This window comes from Pan paniscus, chromosome 8, assembly GCF_029289425.2.
Source record: "Pan paniscus chromosome 8, NHGRI_mPanPan1-v2.0_pri, whole genome shotgun sequence".
Classification (NCBI taxonomy): domain Eukaryota; kingdom Metazoa; phylum Chordata; class Mammalia; order Primates; family Hominidae; genus Pan; species Pan paniscus.
The window spans coordinates 131,470,958-131,490,080 of NC_073257.2; the positions used below are offsets into that span (position 1 = coordinate 131,470,958).

At 45.7% G+C, this 19,123-nt stretch overlaps 1 pseudogene; it reads left to right on the plus strand.

The window, feature by feature from the left end:
• The first annotated feature begins 7,059 nt into the window (after positions 1-7,059).
• LOC100977294 (cell cycle checkpoint protein RAD1-like) lies at positions 7,060-8,968 on the plus strand (annotated as a pseudogene).
• The last annotated feature ends 10,155 nt before the right edge of the window (positions 8,969-19,123 follow it).

Here is a 19,123-nt window from a genome sequence, read left to right on the forward strand (position 1 = left end):
GACTGTAATTCTCACATGTCAAGGGAGGAACCTGGTGGGAGGTGACTGGATCATGGGGGCGGTTTCCTCTATGCTGTTCTCATGATAGCGAGGGAGTTCTCATGAGATCTGATGGTTTTAAAAGCGGCAGTTTCCCAGTTAGCTGGGCGTGGTGGTGCACGCCTGTAATCCCAGGTACTCGGGAGGCTGAAGGTTATGGTGAGAATTGCTTGAACCTGGGAGGCGGAGGTTATGGTGAGCCACGATCACGCTGTTGCACTCCAGCCTGGGCAACAAGAACAAAACCCCATCTCAAAAGAAATAAAAATAAATAAATAAATAAATAAATAAATAAAAGTGGCTCTCTTTCTCCCGCTTTGCCATAGTAAGACATGTCTGCTTCCCCTTCACTTTCTGCCAGATTGTAAGTTTCCTGAGGCTTCCCCAGCCACGTGGAACTGTGAGCCAGTTAAACTATTTTGTTTGTAAATTACCCAGTCTCAGGTAGTGTCTTCATAGCAGTGTGAAAATGGACTCATACATAAGCTCTATCTATTTGGTTTGCTTGCTTGTTTGTGTCAGTCTCCCCAACTAAAATCTAAGCTCCACCAGTCTCCTGTTGTCCATTGTACCTCTAGGTCCCAGCAGAGTATCTGGTGCATCCAGTAGGCATCACAGTAACTGGTGGAAAGCATGCCAGGTGCTATCTGGCCTAGGCCCCGGACCCTGTAGCACACCTCTTTGTGGAAACTCAAAACCTGGCAGAGTTACCAGAGCTGTACCTGTGACCCAGTGCACCTCAGCTCCCAACCATCCAGTATACAGTCAGAATTTCAACTGGTCCCAGCAGCCGAAAGGAGTGGAAATGCAGAGCTAGCAACAGTTTACCTCCATAAATTCGACTCCCTGTTGCTCCTGGTATTAACTCTGGTTTCATGCACTTCCACTCCAATGAAGACTTGGCACATTTCAAAATACCTCTGCACAGCAGGACACTGATTGAATTCGAGGTGCTGGGAAGTCAGTTGAAGAATATAATGGTAAAATCACTGGTCCCTTTATATTGTAGTAAAGAACTTGAACAAACAACTATTACATCTCCTATAATGTTCCATTCTGTTTCAAGTGAATCTGGAATAAGTATAGTAACTTATACTGCTTTTAACCTGCCCCATTAGACTTGTCCACTTTGGCCCACGGTGCTTTTGATTCGAGGTTCCAGTCTGTCTCTCAGCAGCACTGTTTGTACATAACGTGGGTCCAGTTTGTAACACTTGCACATTTTGAAAATGTGTTTGAGTTATTCAAATGGTTGTTTGCCTATATTTTCAAATATAAAACCTCTGAGCAAATATGTAATTATTTATTTTATTTTATTATTTTATTTTATTTTATTTTTGAGATGGAGTCTCGCTGTATTGCCCAGGCTGGAGTGCAGTAGCGTGATCTCAGCTCACTGCAGCCTCCGCCTCCCGGGTTCCAGCAATTCTCCTGCCTCAGCCTCCCAAGTAGCTGGGATTACAAGCGTCCACCACCAAGCCCAGCTAATTTTTGTATTTTTAGTAGAGATGGGGTTTCACCATGTTGGCCAGGATGGTCTCGATCTCTTGACCTCGTGATTCGCCTGCCTCGGCCTCCCAAAGTGCTGGGATTACAGGCGTGAGCCACTGCGCCCGGCCGGTAATTATGTATTTTAAATGTTCCCATTTGGTCATATAAATTACGGTACATCCATTCAACAAAATACTGCCCAGTCATTTTAAGAGTGTGGGGGAATTAATAGGCATTAACATGCTCAAGATTATTGTTAAGTGAAAACAGCAAGTTGCAGAGCATTAAGTATAACATCTCTCTGTGTATAAGTGTGTGTAAATGTGTTTTCTTATAAACATGGCTTATTTTTGGAAAGAGACTCTAAGTCATCTCTGGATGTACAATGGCTATCATGGTAATCGCTAACATATATCACATGCTTGTTCTCTGCCAGGCATTGCACCAAGTGCCTTTCCTATCCTTCATTTAATCTACATAATAACCCTAAGAGGAAGGTATTACTATTATCTTCCATTTATAGTTTAGGAAACTGAGGCCAGAAGAAGTCAAGTGACTCAACTTCAGCATTCTATACTATTCGTTGTGGGTTTTTCTTTTTTAAATGTATCTGCGTTACTTTTAAAATAAAAATAATACTATTAAATATTTTAAAATCTTCCCCTCTTCTGGGATTTTGAAACTGAGAGTGGCAATAGAACTGTTCAGTGCCAAGTTCTATTGTGGCAGTGAATGAAAACCCAGGTTGTGCTAGGTGCAGTGGGCCAGTGGCTCATGCCTGTAACCCCAGCACTTTGGGAGGCTGAAGCAGGAGCTTTACTTGAGCTCAGGAGTTTGAGACAAGCCTGGGCAACATGGTGAGACTCTGTTTTTACAAAAAAATTAAAAATTAGTTGGGTGTGGTGGTACGTGCCTGTTGTCCTAGCTACTGAGGTGAATGAGATGGGAGGATCACTTGAGCCAGGGAGATGGAGGCTGTGGCAAGCTGTGATCATGCCATGGCATTCTAGCCTGGGCAACAGAGCAAGATCCTGTCTATAAAAAAAAAAGAAGAAGAAGAAACTCAAGTTATGTCACTTCTAGGCAGGTGCCCTTTTTCTCACAGTCTGGTGTGGAGAGGTGGTTGAGAAGCCTCTAGGCTCATAGGCAGAGCTCAGTAGAAGCAGGAGGAGGAAAGGTCAAGTTGGAGGCCCTCAGGTACTGCTGCCTCTGGTTTTCTGAGTGTAATTATGGATGGGCTGACCCCACTGCCTACCATGGTGACACTAAGGGGAGTCTCCAAACTGAAGGGCAGCACTGCCCCCCAAGTAGCCAGAAAAATTCAAGGTCAGTTGTTAGCTGCAACCTTTTATCCAATAGCAACTGGAGGCATCTGGATAAGATCCATTAAAATACTCATTGTGATGCCAGACCTCATACGAACATTCATTTGACACCCATAACTACTCATAAGCTTGACTGTCCCCATTTGAACAGCGAGGTTTGTGAAATTAAGTGATATAAGTCTCACAAACAACTGCAAGTTTAGGACTGACTTGACCTCAGGACTGTCTGGCGCTCCACTAATTCCCACGCGGGGGCGCTGGTGGAGGAGCTGATGGCAGCCAGATGTTGCAGTTTTTGTATGTTGCGCCCTCCCTTATTAAGTATCCTTCACCCAAACTGTGTGATATGGCTTGGCTGTGTCCCCATTCAAATCTCAACTTCAACTGTATCTCCTGGAATTCCCATGTGTTGTGGGAGAGACCTGGGGGAGGTAATTGAATCATGGGGGCTTGTCTTTTCCGTGCTGTTCTCATGATAGTGAATAAGTCTCATGAGATCTGATGGTTTGATCAGGGGTTTCCTCATTTGCTTCTTCCTCATTTTCTCTTGCTGCTGCCATGTAAGAAGTGCCCTTTGCCCTCCGCCGTGATTATGAGACCTATCCAGCCATGTGAAACCATAAGTCAAATTAAACCTCTTTATCTTCCCAGTCTTGGGTATGTTTTTATCAGTAGCATAAAAACGGACTAATACACTGTGGAACATATAAAAAACGAACAACGTTGGGCGTGGTGGCTTGCATTTGTAATCCCAGCTACTCAGGAAGCTGAGGTGGGAGAATCGCTTGAGGGTGAGAGTTCAAGAGCAGCCTGGGCAAGAGAGCAAGACTTGTCTCTAAAAAATTTTTCTGAAATAAGAAATTAGCTGAGTGTGGTGGTGCATGTCTGTAGTCCCAGCTACTCAGGAGGCTGAGGCAGAAAGATCGTGTGAGCTGCGGAGTTCAAGGCTTCACTGAGCTGCGATCACAAAACTGCACTCCAGCCTGGGTGACAGAGCAAGAACCTGTCTCTGAAAAAGAAAAAAGAACAAATAGAGGCATCTGCTTCATGGACCAGCCTTCAAAAGGAGCCTCTGTTGTGCTCCCAAGTCATTTTCACACTGGAAGAACAGTCAGCAAGGTGGCATCTGTTATCAAATCAGCCCGCTGCTACCTCCCTAATGACCTCCAAAACTGCCCTGAAACTCAGAGACGTTCCAGGATTGATTGCTGTGTGTCCTGAAGTTTCCCTCTGGGCTCAGGTTCCTCAGCTTCCATGAACTGGCTGTTTGGACACCTACTGAGCCCTAATTCTGTTAGTAATACCGAGGCCCCACTGTAAACTAAGGATTAGAAATGTAAAGGCTTGGCCTCTGCAAACCTTGGGAAGACTCACTGGGCTCTGAATCTCACACCCTAGAAGTCTGGTGTCTTGAACCCAAGATTTTGGGGCAGTTTCTGAAGGACTTTCTGATGCTAAAAATGATGGTGAAGGGCAAACGTACACCCAGTTACTCCCTGGGCACTCCCTTTCCTGTACTTGAATACTGGGCTGGCTAGGCTCAGATACACATGCACGGACACACATACACACACACACACACACACACACACCCCTGTTCCATATCTTTGGGTCTCTGCTTGCTCTTACCCTTGCTTCGAATATCCTTTCCACCTTACTTCACACAGCTGACTGTTGCTTAATTATGGAGATTCAGCTCGGGGATCACTTCCTCAATCCCAAGCCGGGCTAATGTTTTCACAGCACCAGGGTTGAGCACCATCCCAGCCTATTACATAAAATGGCCTGGTGATACATCTCCTCCACTGAACCAAAAGTCTCTGAGGATGGGGCCCACGTTCGGCTCCCTGTGGTTCTCAGAGTCTCACCGGATGTCTGCCGCGCCGCAGCTGCTCAGCGCAGGTTTGTTGCTCTCTCCAGCGATTGTATTCTCAGCCTACAGGCAGCCTCTTCCTTGTAGCATGGCCAGGTTCCCATCGTGCAGACTCATTACATCCGTGCCAGGGCTTGTAAGTTTGCCGCTTATCTGAGGTTCATCTGCAAGAAGCTGTAATTGAAACAGCTTCCAGGATGGAAATATCGCTTCCAGAATTTAATTTTCAAGCTTACAGCCTGGATCATTCAAGCCGATTACAGGAAACGGTTGCAGTGCTGGTGCTCCCCGTGTTGAATCCAGATGGGTGTGTTTACTAGGCTGAGAAATGTTAATCCTGTCTTTGGCCTAGAAATGTCTGGCATTCACTTTGGAGGGAAATAGAAAAATAAGGTAGTACAGCCAGCCAGGCTGTTATATTTCCCTTAAATAATGCTTTTTTCAAAACAAGGTGGGGAGAGGGTCTGCTGGAGGGGACCTTTGCCTGAAAGGAGATAGTGTGCAACTGTCATTGATTTTGAAAGTTCAGAAGAAACATTCTGAATAGTCAGTCTTTAGTATCATTACAAGGCTGGCCAAATAACCATGGGCCTGAATGCTGACAGGTGCATGCTTGGGGCTAAGGAACAGAGATCTGAATCTGTTCTCTTCTGAAGGCCATATGTAAGCGCGCATGAAGCCAAATGACAATGAGAGGAAGGGCCTGCACATTTACTGAGCCCTGGCTTCTTGCCAAGCATTGTACTGAGCACTTCCCATTTTTTATATCGTTTGATCCAATAACTCTTTGAGGTGGATACCACTACTACTAATCCCATTTACAGTTGAAGAAACCAAGATTCAAAGAGAGGCTTGCCCAAAGTAGCAGGGCTCCCATATGCTTTGCAAACACTTTTATAACTTTAAATGATTTTTTAACCCTACCACGTGCCGGCACTACAACCAGCCCAGCTGGCGGGTGGTCACTCCTGTCCTGTGTAGTGAAGACCCAAGATCCTCTGGCAAGGCAGCAGGGCAGTGGGGCCCATTTGTCCCTAATAAACCTTTCTTCCATGCAGTGCTCAAACTCCTCAAGAAAGCAAAACACAACAGCTTCAGTAACTAAATAGGTGACCAGCAACATGCCTGCCCAGAGCTCTCTGAGACTTTTTGTTTTTTTTTTTGTGAGATGGAGTCTCGCTCTGTCGCCCAGGCTGCAGTGCAGTGGCGCAATCTTGGCTTACTGCAACCTCCACCTCCCGGGTTCAAGCAATTCTCCTGCCTCAGCCTCCAGAGTAGCTGGGATTACAGGTGCCCACCACCATGCCCGGCTAATTTTTGTATTTTGGTAGAGATGAGGTTTCACCATGTTGGCCAGGCTGGTCTTGAACTCCTGACCTCAGGTGATCCACCCGCCTTGGCCTCCCAAAGTGCTGGGATTACAGGCGGGAGCTACTGCACCCTGCCTGAGACTTTGTCTTCAGTTACAAGTGCAGTGAGTGACGAGGGGAAGGAAGAGAGCTTTTTGAAGCCATGTGACCCTGGCATGTATTTCTGGGCCTCGCGTAGCACCTTCCCACGGATGCTAGAGAGACAGGAGAGGAGGAAAAAGCCTCCCTCTCTCAGTCAAGAGTGCCACCTTGTGATGCCAGCACCAGAAAAGAACTGAACATCACTCTGGCCCCTGAGCTCAGCCCTGTGATTCATCCCCACAGCCCCTCCCTGGCAGTAGGCTCTGTTTGTGATGCTCTGTAATTAGTTAATGAACTATCTGAATGATATTCCTGTAGTCATTCAACCAGCACCATCCTCAGGGTGGTAATTGTATTTGAGGTTATTTAAAAACATTATTGTATCCAAATAGAGTTTACATCAGCAGACAGCATGATTCGTAATCCTGCTATCCCTGGTGTTTCTAAATTGTGCTATAAACTGCCTGATGAGTCGTGCAAAAATGGCTGCACCAACAGAGAACAGTGGGGCTTCTCTGGCAAAACCCACCAACTATCTAAGGGGAAGAGTAGTAAAAGCAACTTGTGGCTAGAACCCAGTTGACTTCAGTATAGAACAGATTGTTTTCAAGAGGCCCTCCACTAATTTGATCATCATCTTTGGATGAACTAACTCTTCATTACCTTTACAAGAAAATGCTTGGAAAGGAAGTGGAAGGCTGATCTGAAGAGCGGCAGGGGCTGCTTCACTTCCTCTGCAGTTTCCTGGAGCTGCCTTGCTCCGCCTCAGGGAATTTGCTGGGAGAGGCTCTCCAGCATCCAGACCCCCGTGCAAAGGTGTTTCGGGATCTGCAGGAACAGGACCCAGGAGCATCCCTCGGGGCCGAATGTGCAGTGGGCGATGCCCCTCCTGACCCAACAGATCCAAGACGAGCATGATCAATACAGTCTTGTGGCCAGCCTTGACAATGTTAGGAATCTCTCCACTATCTTAAAAGCTATTCATTTCCGAAAATGTGCCGTGTGTTTCGCAACTAAAAATGGAATCAAAGTAACAATGGAAAACGCAAAGTGTGTGCAAGCAAATGCTTTTATTCAGGCTGGAATATTTCAAGAGCTTAAAGTTCAGGAAGAGTCTGTTACTTTTTGAATTAATTTCATTGTCCTTTTAGACTGTTTATCTATTTTTGGATCAAGTCCTATGCCAGGGACTTGAACTGCACTTCGGATGTGTTACCAAGGTTATGGTTACCCTTTGATGCTGTTCCTGGAAGAAGCAGGAGAGGTGGCAGTCTGCAAAATCAATACACAGGAACCTGAAGGGACCTGGACTTTAATTTCTACAGCACTAATGTTATTGATAAAATTCTGCAGTCAGAGGGGCTCTGTGAAGCTTTTTCTGAATTGGATATGACGAGTGAGGTCCTACAAATTACCATGTCTCCTGACAAGCCTTATTTCAGGTTATCTACTTTTGGAAATGTAGGAAGTTCCCACCTTGACCGCCCCAAAGATTCTGATTTGATGGAAGCATTATAATCAGACCCAAGTCAACAGATACAAGATTTCCTTACTGAAACCCTCTACAAAGGCATTAGTCCTGTCTTGTCAGGTATCTACTCGGACAGATAACCAAGGCTTCCTTTCATTACAGTATATGATTAGAAATGAAGATGGACCAATATATTTTGTGGAATATTACTACTGCCCTGATGAAGAAGTTCTTTAATCTGAGTCTTGAGTATGACGATTCACTGATATTTATGTGTACATTGATGATAGATGAAGTTCTCATTCTGAGTACGGTGCTTTTTTTTTTTTCTTTTTTGAGATGGAGTCTCACTATGTCGCCGAGGCTGGAGCGCAGTGGCGCCATCTCAGCTCACTGCAACCTCCGCCTCCCAGGTTCAAGCGATTCTCCTGCCTCAGCCTCCCGAGTAGCTGGGATTACAGGTGCCTGCTACCACGTCTGGCTAATTTTTATATTTTAGTAGAGATGAGGTTTCACCATGTTGGCCAGGCTGGTCTTGAACTCCTGACCTCAGGTGATCCACCCGCCTCGGCCTCCCAAAGTGCTGGGATTACAGGCGTGAGCCACCACGCCCAGCCTTGAGTTCAGTACTCTTTATAATTTCATATTGGATTTCCTATAGAGAAGAAGCGTGGGGAAGATAGAAACAAGGTCTGTGTACCCTAATAGTTGCTATGTGTTTTGTAAATACATTTTGTAAAGGGCGTGTAAGTAAATGTTTTCATGTAGTCATAGATTTTTCAGGACTGTCCTGTAGTTCTGTCTTTTGAACTCATGGGAATGATTATGAGCCAAGATTAATAAATTATACGTTCTATTTCAGTAGAACATTTCAAGAGTCTAAAGACTTATTCAGCTACCTGAAATGTTCTTTTATTTATTTACTATTAGAAAAGGCAAAGGTATATGCTCATTGCTTATTAGTTTGAATTCTAGAGACTAGATCTTAAAGCAGTGCTTCTCAAAGTGTTGTGCCCACACCAGCATCAGAACCACCTGCAAACTTGTAGCAAACTCTGGGGAGGAGGCCAGCATTCTATATTTTAACATGCTTCCCCCAGGAGATTCTGACGCATGCTAAATTTTGGGAACCACTGTTTTAAAGGAAACTTTTTTTTAAACTAGCATTTAATTGTATTGAGATGATTGCTTTTACATGTGATTTCTTTGCAAATGTTCTGAAGTTGAGGCATCACCAAACAAGTCTGAACAATTCTTTATGTGATTTATTTTTAAAGTAGACCTTCTGAAGAGATCTATGAATGGGATATAAAATAATTTTCAGGCCGGGTGCAGTGGCTCATGCCTGTAATCCCAGCACCTTGGGAGGCTGAGGCAGGCGGATTGCCTGAGGTCAGGAGTTCAAGACCAGCCTGGCCAACACAATGAAACCTCATCTCTACTAAAAATACAAAAATTGGCCGGGTGTGGCAGTGCATGCCAGTAGTCCCAGCTACTCAGGAGGCTGAGGCAAGAGAATTGCTTGAACCTGGGAGGTGGAGGTTGCAGTGAGCCAAGATCGTGCCACTGCATTCCAGCCTGAGCAAGAGAGACTCCGTCTCAAAAAGAACAAAAAACAAAACAATTTTCAGAGTTACAGGTTTTCTTCTTGTTCTCACAACTGTTCATTCCAGTAAGTAACTGCAGTAAGTACTTATTAGACACCTTCCATTTGCTTATAAGTTTCTTGACAAATCAAGCTGTAGAAAACCAGTTATTAAGTGATTTTGTACTTTTCTGGTAGTCGTCACTAAAATAATTTTTGTGGCATATAAATATTTTTATATTTAATAAAGTACAATACTAAAAAACAGAAAATACATGGACACCAATCTTGGTCTGCCTTTCTTTACTATCTGTTTTGCAGATAACAGAGTAATACAGTTAAAAGCATGGGAATGGCTTAATGAATATCTCCCAGCCTCCATTTCTTTGTCTGTAAAATGGGGATTACGGGCTGGGCGCGGTGGCTCACGCCTGTAATCCCAGCACTTTGGGAGGCCAAGGTGGGTGGATCATGAGGTCAGGAGTTCAAGACCAGCCTGGCCAACATAGTGAAAACCCATCTCTACTAAAAAGATATAAAAAATTAGCCAGGCGTGATGACGGATGCCTGTAATCCCAACTACTCAGGAGGCTGAGGCAGGAGAATCACTTGGAGGCAGGAGAATCACTTGATCCCAGGAGACGGAGGTTGCAGTGAGCCGAGATTGCACCACTGGACTCCAGCCTGGGCGACAAGAGTGAAACTCCATGTCCAAAAAAAAAAAAAACAAAGCTTTTAGTACAATACCCAGGACAAGGCCACTGCCCAGTCCCAGGTGTTAGGGCTTTAGAAGTTTCTGCATAGTTTTAGTTATTTCTGTATATCTTGTTTTTTTTCTACAGCCTCACAACAGAGGTGATATTTATGTAGGTTTTAATGCTCCTACTACTAGATTATGAATTCCCTGAAAGCAAGATTAATGTTTGCTTCCTTTCTATGTCTTCACACTTCTTATACACGGTAGGAACTCAGTAAATATTTGTCGAATAAATGAACATATTGATCCTATATTTAAGTGAAAAAAACTGCAAAATGTGCTTTATCTGGGCATTAATGCAAAAGTTCTCAAGATAAAGTTAATCTGTAGCTGTAAGTATATCTGAGATCTAGAATAATATATCTATGTCAGTTGCTAAGAGGGTCAAATGAGATGTGTATGAAAACCTCTTCAAAAATAGTAACATAGGGCCAGGCGCTGTGGTTCACGCCTGTAATCCCAGCACTTTGGGAGGCTGAGGCAGGTAGATCACAAGGTCAGGAGTTCAAGACCAGCCTGGCCAAGATGGTGAAACCCTGTCTCTACTAAAAATATAAAAATTAGCTGGGTGTGGTGGCAGGTGCCTGTAATCACAGCTACTTGGGAGGCTGAGGCAGAGAACTGCTTGAACCCGGGAGGTGGAGGTTGCAGTGAGCCAAGATCGTGCCACTGCACTCCAGCCTGGGTGACAGAGTGAGACTTCATCTCAAAAAAAAAAAAAAAATGGTAACATAGGGCCAGGCATGGTGGCTCACACCTGTAATCCCAGCACTTTGGGAGGCCAAGACAGGTGGATCACTTGAGGTCAGGAGTTTGAGACGAGACTTGCCAACATGGTGAAAACCCATCTCTACTAAAAATATTAAAAAACTAGCTGTGCGTGGTAGCACATGCCTGTAATCCCAGCTACTTCGGAGGCTGAGGCAGGAGAATCGCTTGAACCCGGGAGGCGGAGGTTGCAGTGAGCCAAGATTGCACCACTGCACTCCAGCCTGGGTGACAGAATGAGACCCATCTCAAAAAAATAAAATAAAAATAAAAAATGGTAACACAGCAAACATAAGTAATGTGTTATTGGTTTATATAATATACATATATAATATATAGAAGAAATCTATATATTATATATGTAAATATAAATATATTATATATATATGTATATTATATATATAGAGAGAGAGAGGGATTTCTTCTTCTATGCTTCTAGTGGAGCAGCTGCTAATTCCAGGGCATAAACTGCCCCTAGTATGTAGTTGGGCCACCAACCACACATGTCAGCAGTAAGCAACTAGCAAGTGCTTATACACAAGTGAATACAAAGACTTTTTGTTGTAAAGAAACAAAAAAGTATATTAGTAATCTATTGCTGCCTAATGCTTTACTCCAAAACTTAGCTCAGAAAACAACAGCAAACATTTATCATCTCACAGAGTTTCTGTGGGTCAGGAATTTGGGAGCAGTGAGTGGTTTTAGGTTGACTGGGGCAGGAGGATCCATTTCCACAGTGGTTCACGCACATGCGTAGTGAGTTGGTGCTGATTCTCGGTGAAGGCCTCAGCTCCTCCCGGGTGTGGCCTCTCCACAAGGCTGCTTGAGTGTCTTCACAACATGGTGACTGGCCTTCCTCAGAGGCAGTGATTCAAGAGACCACAGCAGAATCTGCAATGTCTTTTATGATTTGTCTTGGAAGTCACAACCATCTTGTCTGGAATATCCTATTGGTCTACCTTATTCAGTGTGGGAGGATACAATACCAGAAGGCGATGGTCATGGAGCCATCTTGGAGGCTGGCTACCACAAAAGGGAACTGATCTCAGAAATCAAGAATGGTAGCTACAGCCCAGCCAGGCTTCCCAGAGACAAGAGCTGGAGGGTATCCCAGGAGCCAGGGCAGCTCAAGGCACTTCAGTGGCGGCCATCCCCCTGTCTTCACTCCTCCTGTTCCTTCCTCTTCATGTGACTCAGCCACACCCCTTCTCTCTTCTCCTGCCAGTTCTTCCCATGTTTCTTAGTTCACATGCCTAAAAGCAGAGCCTGATGGTTCATCTTTTTTCTCAGGTCATCACAGGTCACATGCCAGCCTATGGGTTGGCTTCCAAGGATCCACTCTAAGACCAGGCATAGGGGAGGCAAGGTTCACATGGTCCAAAACATGGGCATCTTACCCCAGGGCTGTGGTCAGTACAGTCTTGCTAAGATGAAATAATAGGTGGGACGCAGCTTGGGAAGTGTGGCCTGCCCCATATGGCTACTGCTCACCAGGCATCGTGCTGGATGGAGGGGCCACAGATGGGGCAAAGAAAGAAAAATGGGCAGGGCGCGGTGACTCACACCTGTAATCCTAGCACTTTGGGAGGCCAAGGCGGGTGGATCACCTGAGGTCGGGAGTTCGAGGTCAGCCTGGCCAACTTGGTGAAACTCTATCTCTACTAAAATACAAAAATTACCCAGGCATGGTGGTGTGTGCCTGTAATCCCAGCTACTCGGGAGGCTGAGACAGGAGAATTGCTTGAACCCAAGAGGCAAAGGCTACAGTGAGCTGAGATCATGCCACTGCACTCCAGCCTGGGTGACAGATCAAGACTCTGTCTCAAAAAAAAAAAAAAAAAAAAAGAAAGAAAAAAAAGAAAGAAAACTGAAGACCCATAAATTGATCCCTGGCCTCTCTGTTTAGCGAGGCCATAACCAAATAATTTGTGCATGATAAGGCTGTACTAGATCTCTCATGGCACTATGAGTGTTGATTTCCTCTACCTGGGGCCCATGGAGAAGTCTCCCCAAGAAACTTCTGCCAGGGCCTTGAAGGATGAGCTGCCAGGGCCTTGAAGGATGAGCTGGAGTTTACCAGATGAAGAGAAGGGAGAATGGCATTTCTGGCAGGAAGGAACCTGCACAGGGTATTTTGGCGGAAGGTGAGACGCTGTAGGTGGGACTGGGGAGCAGGGCAGCTGGGAGGAAAGCTGGCAGGGCCAGTAGGGTGATGCTGTGACGAGCTTGGTGGGACCAGCAAAGAGCTTGGGCTCTACCCGAGAGCAGTGGGAAGACCTCTAAGTATCTGAAACAGGAACGACCACCGTGGGTGGCTCCGGGGTGATAGCGACTCAGAAGGGAGGCCGGGTCCAAGGAGGCACCTGAGCGTCCTCCCCTCTTCAGAGTCCAGTTCACAAGGAGCTGCCTGTGATTTTTTTTGGAAAGCTGTATTCTCTGTTACAAAAAGACATCTGAACTTGTGAGGAACTAACGACTGCCCCTCCACTGGTTCCCTTGAATAGCAATCCCTCCAAATATAATTCCACAGCCATCCAAATTAAGCAAAGCTTTATTAAGCACCAAGCCGGCCACATCTGCATAATGAAAATATTTCACTGGAAGCCTGAGAAAACTCCCTGTGGACTCCTTATCGAATAACCCCTCATCCTCCTACAAATACCTACCCAGCCAATTCAGAAAATAACATCTGGAAAAGAAACCCCTTTTTTCAGTTCAGGTCATTCCAATGAGCAGCTTACAGCAGACTCGGAATTTCTACCTCAGGGAATGAGGGCTGAGTACGCCAGTCTGGAAGGCTTATTATTTAAATGTCCTCAGGCGGGGCTGGACATGGGCACTCACAGCTGTAATCCCAGCACTTTGGGAGGGCAAGGCAGGAGGATTGTTTGAGCCCAGGAGTTTGAGACCAGACTGGGAAACATAGTGAAATCTTGTCTCTACAAAAAAATAAAAATATTAGCCTGGCACGGTGGTGTACATTTGTGGTCCCAGCTACTTGAGAGGCTGAGGTGGGAGGATGGCTTGAACCCGTCAGCTGTGATCTCATCACTGCAGTCCAGCCTGGGTGACTGAGCGAGACCCTTCTCAAAAAAAAAAAAAAAATCCTAAGGCCAATTTTATATCTTACTGACCATGTTTATAGAGTGACTTCAGAGGAAAAAGCAAGCTCCTGGGCTTTTTTTTTTTTTTTTTTTTTTTTGAGATAGAGTCTCACTGTCTCCCAGGGTGGAATGCAGTGGCACAATCTTGGCTCACTGCAACCTCTGCTGCCCGGGTTCTAGCGATTCTCATGCACCAGCCACCTGAATAGCTGGGATTACAGGCACACACCATCACGCCAGGCTAACTTTTATATTTTAGTAGAGACAGAGTTTCACCATATTGGCCAGGCTGGTCTCGAGCTCCTGGCCTCAAGTGATCTGCCCACCTCGGCCTCCCAAAGTGCTGGGATTCCAGGCATGAGCCACCACACACAGCCACTCCTGGCCTCTTTTACTCAGAGAAATGAGTTGCTCTGGTGAGGTCTGGCCTCAGGTAAGGGGACCATTACATTGCAGGAACCCCTGGAAGCTGCATGGCCTGTGGTTAAGAGGCCAGCCTCTGCAGCCAGCCTGCCTGGGCTTATATACCCCGGTGAGACTTGCTACCGTGTGACCTTGGGTAAGTTCCTTGAGCTCTATGTACCTCAGTTTCCTGGTCTGTGTAATGGGAATGATACCAATAACACCTCCCTCTCAGGGCTCTTAAGAAGATTAAGTGAATCCTCTAAGGATTAACCTCTTAGAAGAACTTTACATAGTGCAGAGAAAGTACCATACAAATGTTTGCTATTATTATTATTACTTTAGTGTAAATTTACTGATCTGCAACTTTCCTCTCGTTAAGGTATACCTACAACAAATTTTCACTTTGAAATAGCTGTCCCGATGTTACTAAGTGGAGCTAATCATTTATCACCAAGTTCTGTTGCTTTTATTTTTTTTACTTTTATTTTTTGAGACAGGGTCTTGTTTTTGTCACCCAGGCTGGAATCCAGCACTCACTGCAGCCTCAACCTCCTAGGCTCAAGTGATCCTCCCACCTCAGCATCCTGAGAAGCTGGGACTACAGGTGCGTGCCATCATGCCTGGCTAATGTTTGTGTTTTTTGTAGAGATGGGGGTCTTGCTATGTTACCTAGGCTGGTCTCGAACTCCTGGGATCAAGCGATCTGCCGACTCAGCCTTCCAAAGTGCTAGTATTACAAGCATGAGCTATGGCACCCAGCCTGTTGCTTCTTACTCTGAAGAATAGTTTGAGTTGATCTGATTCTCTCCAGTATAGGTGATAATTGAGCCCATGGGGCATGGGCTGTTATGGGTGGCAATTAACCCCAGGAGTTCAAATCCTGGCTCTCTGTTCACCAGCTGTGTGATCTTGGGCAAGTTTCTTAACATCTCTGAGCCTCAGTGGTCCCTATAAAATGACAATCATAATAGTACCTATTTCATAGGTGTTTGTGAGGATTGAATGAGATCATGCAGGTAAATTGCTGAGCACAGTGCCTGGCACTAATATATATTCAATCAAACCCATTCTTGCCCCAGCCACATCATCTCTCCCGGAAACGTTCATGTTGGCTTTTTTTTTCCCCTCTGCCTTGCCCTCTGGCCTTTGAACTTATATGGAAACCTGGAGTCTGCTTCCAATCTTACCCTCCTGCAAGGCATTCTCCACATGGCAGCGAAATGATTTTTTAAAACACAAACCTGACCATGCCACTCCTCTGCTTAAAATTCTGTAAGTGGGCCAGGCACAGTGGCTCATGCCTATAATCCCAGCACTTTGGGAGGCCCAGGTGGGTGGATCACCTGAGGTCAGGAGTTCGAGACCAGCCTGGCCAACATGGCGAAACCCCCATCTCTACTAAAAATACAAAAATATTAACCGGGCATGGTGGTGGGCACCTGTAATCCCAGCTACTCAGGAGGCTGAGGCAGGAGAATCACTTGAACTTGGGAGGCAGAGATTGCAGTGAACCAAGATCGTACCATTGCACTCCAGCCTGGGTGACAGAGTGAGACTCCATCTTGAAAAAAAAAAAAAAAAGAAAAGAAAAAGTAAGAAAAATTCTGCAAGTGATTCCCATTACCCTTGGGATAAATTCTCGCATCCCTGTAGAGGCTCCCCGGGCCTCGCCAGAGGTCTATTCAGCATGCGCCTCCCTCAGTGGCCTTGTCTCATTCCCTGAAGGTTCCTTAGCACAGACCTTCACACCTGCAGTGGCCATCGTTTCTTCCCACACTCTTCCTGCCCAGCTAAGTCCCACTCATCCAACAAGCCTCAGCTTACACGTGACTTCCTCAAGATGCCTTCCTGACCTCCCAACTTGGAGGGTTCCCTCCATATTTAATTTCTCAAGGCATCTTATTCTATTCCTTCTTAGTGTTAACAATTGCACCAAAATTATTATCTGTATAATTTGAGTGTCAGAGTTTGTGTTGTTCACAGAACATCCCCAGAGTTTGGTGTGGTGTCCAGCCCATAGTAGGCACTCCATAAATACTTAAAGATTGGGTGGATGAATGAGTGAATCAATGAACAAATAGTGGCATTCCCAGCCTGAGGCCTATAACCGACTCTGCAAACACCATTCTGCAGAGCCTTGCTTCACTCGGCCCTTTCTTGCTCTGTGGGGGCAAAAGGACACGCTGTTTAGAACCCAGCAGGCTGAGGACAGGCACCCCCATCACAAAAATCAGAGTCCCAAGTCCTTTTAGAAGCTGAGACAATCCAGTCTTCTGCTCTGTTAATAAGGCCAGTGACCAGGAGCTCACTCCTACTTGCTAGCAAGTTCTTCCCAATATCAGCCTTAATCGTGTCTCCTTAAGAGTCCCCACCCATTTGTGAGATTTTTGTTTGTGACTTCTGTATTTTCTTTTTTTTTTTTTTTTTTTTTTTGAGACGGAGTCTCGCTCTGTCGCCCAGGCTGGAGTGCAGTGGCGCGATCTCGGCTCACTGCAAGCTCCGCCTCCTGGGTTCACGCCATTCTCCTGCCTCAGCCTCCCGAGTAGCTGGGACTACAGGCGCCCGCTACCACGCCCGGCTAATTTTTTGTATTTTTAGTAGAGACGGGGTTTCACCGTGTTAGCCAGGAGACTTCTGTATTTTCTAATTTTTATTTATTTATTCGAGACACGGTCTTGCTCTGTTATGAAGGCTGGAGTGCAGTGGCACAATCAGGGCTTACTGCAGCCTCGAATTCCCAGGCTCAAGTGATCCTCCTGTCTCAGCCTCCCAAGTAGCTGGGATTACAGGTGCATGCCACCATGCCTGGCTGATTTTTTTTTTTTTTTTTTGAGATGGAATCTTGCCCTGTTGCCCAGGCTGGAGTGCAGTGGTACAATCTCAGTTTACTGCAACCTCTGCCTCCCGGGTTCAAGTGATTCTCCCACCTCAGCCTTCTGAGTAGCTGGGACTACAGGCATGCGCCACCATGCCTGGCTAATTTTTTTGTATTTTTAGTAGAGACGGGGTTTCACTACATTGACCAGGCTGGTCTCGAACTCCTGACCTCAGGTGATGGCCCACCTCGGCCTCCCAAAGTGTTGGAATTATAGGTGTGAGCCACTGTGCCCGGCCAGCTGGCTAATTTTTTAAAAATTTTATTTTATGTAAGTACAGGGTCTCCCCCTATGTTGTCCAGGCTGGTCTCAAACTCCTGGACTCAAACAATCCTCCTGCCTTGGCCTCCCACAGTGTTGGGGTTACAGGTGTGAGCCTCCACATCCAGCCATTCAACTTTCATAGAGTGTATATAAATTGCTTTTGTAATTAGAGAGAAAGCAATACATTTTCTAAAGTTTTAACTGCAGAATCTAGTTCTGCCCTTTATGTTAACAATAAAGGCAAAAAAAGAGAAAGAACCATATTACTGGCCTCCTCTCCCACATCATGTTGGCAACTGAGTCCAGCACAAGCACACCTTGGTCTTTGTGTTTGGACTTGCCTGCCATTTGCACATACAGTGAGCTGCCACTAACTAGCAAATGCTTTCCCCAGTTTTCAAAATGTGCCTTTACCAGCCTAGTGTTGAGGCCTGAAATAGTCTTGGGGCTACCAGTCCTAACCCTGAGGGCACAGGCTGCCTCGCCAGGTATAGAGCCCTTGAGGGCAAAGATTGCCTGCTCCAGTTCAAGAGTAGGTCTTGGCATCCTGTGGCCAATCAACAGTACAGAATAGCTGGATGAGTAACCCACAGGTTTTTGTTTTGTTTTGTTTTTTGTTTTTGTGATGGTGTCTTGCTTTGTCACCCAGGCTGGAGTGCAGTAGTGAGATCTTGGCTCACTGCAACCTCTGCCTCCCGGGTTCAAGCTATTCTCCCACCTCAGCCTCCCAAGTAGCTGGGACTACAGGCACACGCCGCCACGCCTGGCTAATTTTTTTGTATATTTAGTAGAGACGGGGTTTCACCATGTTGGCCAGGCTGGTCTCAAACTCCTGACCTCAGGTGATCCTTCCACCTCAGTCTCCCAAAGTGCTGGGATTACAGGCACGAGCCACCTCACCCAGCTGTAATCTACAGATTTTGAATGAAATTAATCTGGAACAGAGGAACTTCAGAAAATCGTAACAAGTTCTCCCCAGGTGCAAGTGCATTAAGCTCCATGCCTATACCCTATAAGAACAACCCTAAAAAGGGGCGAGCGTGGTGGCTTATGCCTGTAATCCCAGCACTTTGGGAGGCGGAGGCAGGTGGATCACTTGAAATCAGGAATTAAAGACCAGCCTGGCCAACATGGTGAAACCCCATTTCTACCCAAAATACAAAAATTAGCCAGTTTTGGTGGCACTGTACTCCCAGCTACTTGGGAGGCTGAGACAGGAGAATCACTTGAACCCAGGAGGCGGAAGTTGCAGTGAGCCAAGATCTTACCACTGCATTCCAGCCTGGGTGACACAGTGAGACTCCATCTCAAAAAAAAAAAAAAAAAAAAAAAACCCTAAAGAAAGCAACATTATATTGAATATTGACAATGGAAAAAAAAATAAAATAAAATAAAAAGAAAGCAACAACAAAAAGGCCAGACCAAGACTTGTTGGATGATAAGCTTCCTCTATTCAATTGTTTAATATTTTATTTTTTATTTTTTTATTTTTGAGACGAAGTCTCGCTGTCACCCAGGCTGGAGCACAATGGTGCGATCTCGGCTAACTGCAACCTCTGCCTCCCAGGTTCAAGCGATTCTCCTGCCTCAGCTTCCCAAGTAGCTGGGATTACAGGTGTGTGCCACCATGCCTAGCTAATTTTTTTGTATTTTTAGTAGAGATGGGGTTTCACCATGTTGGCCAGGCTGGTCTTGAACTCCTGACCTCAGGTGA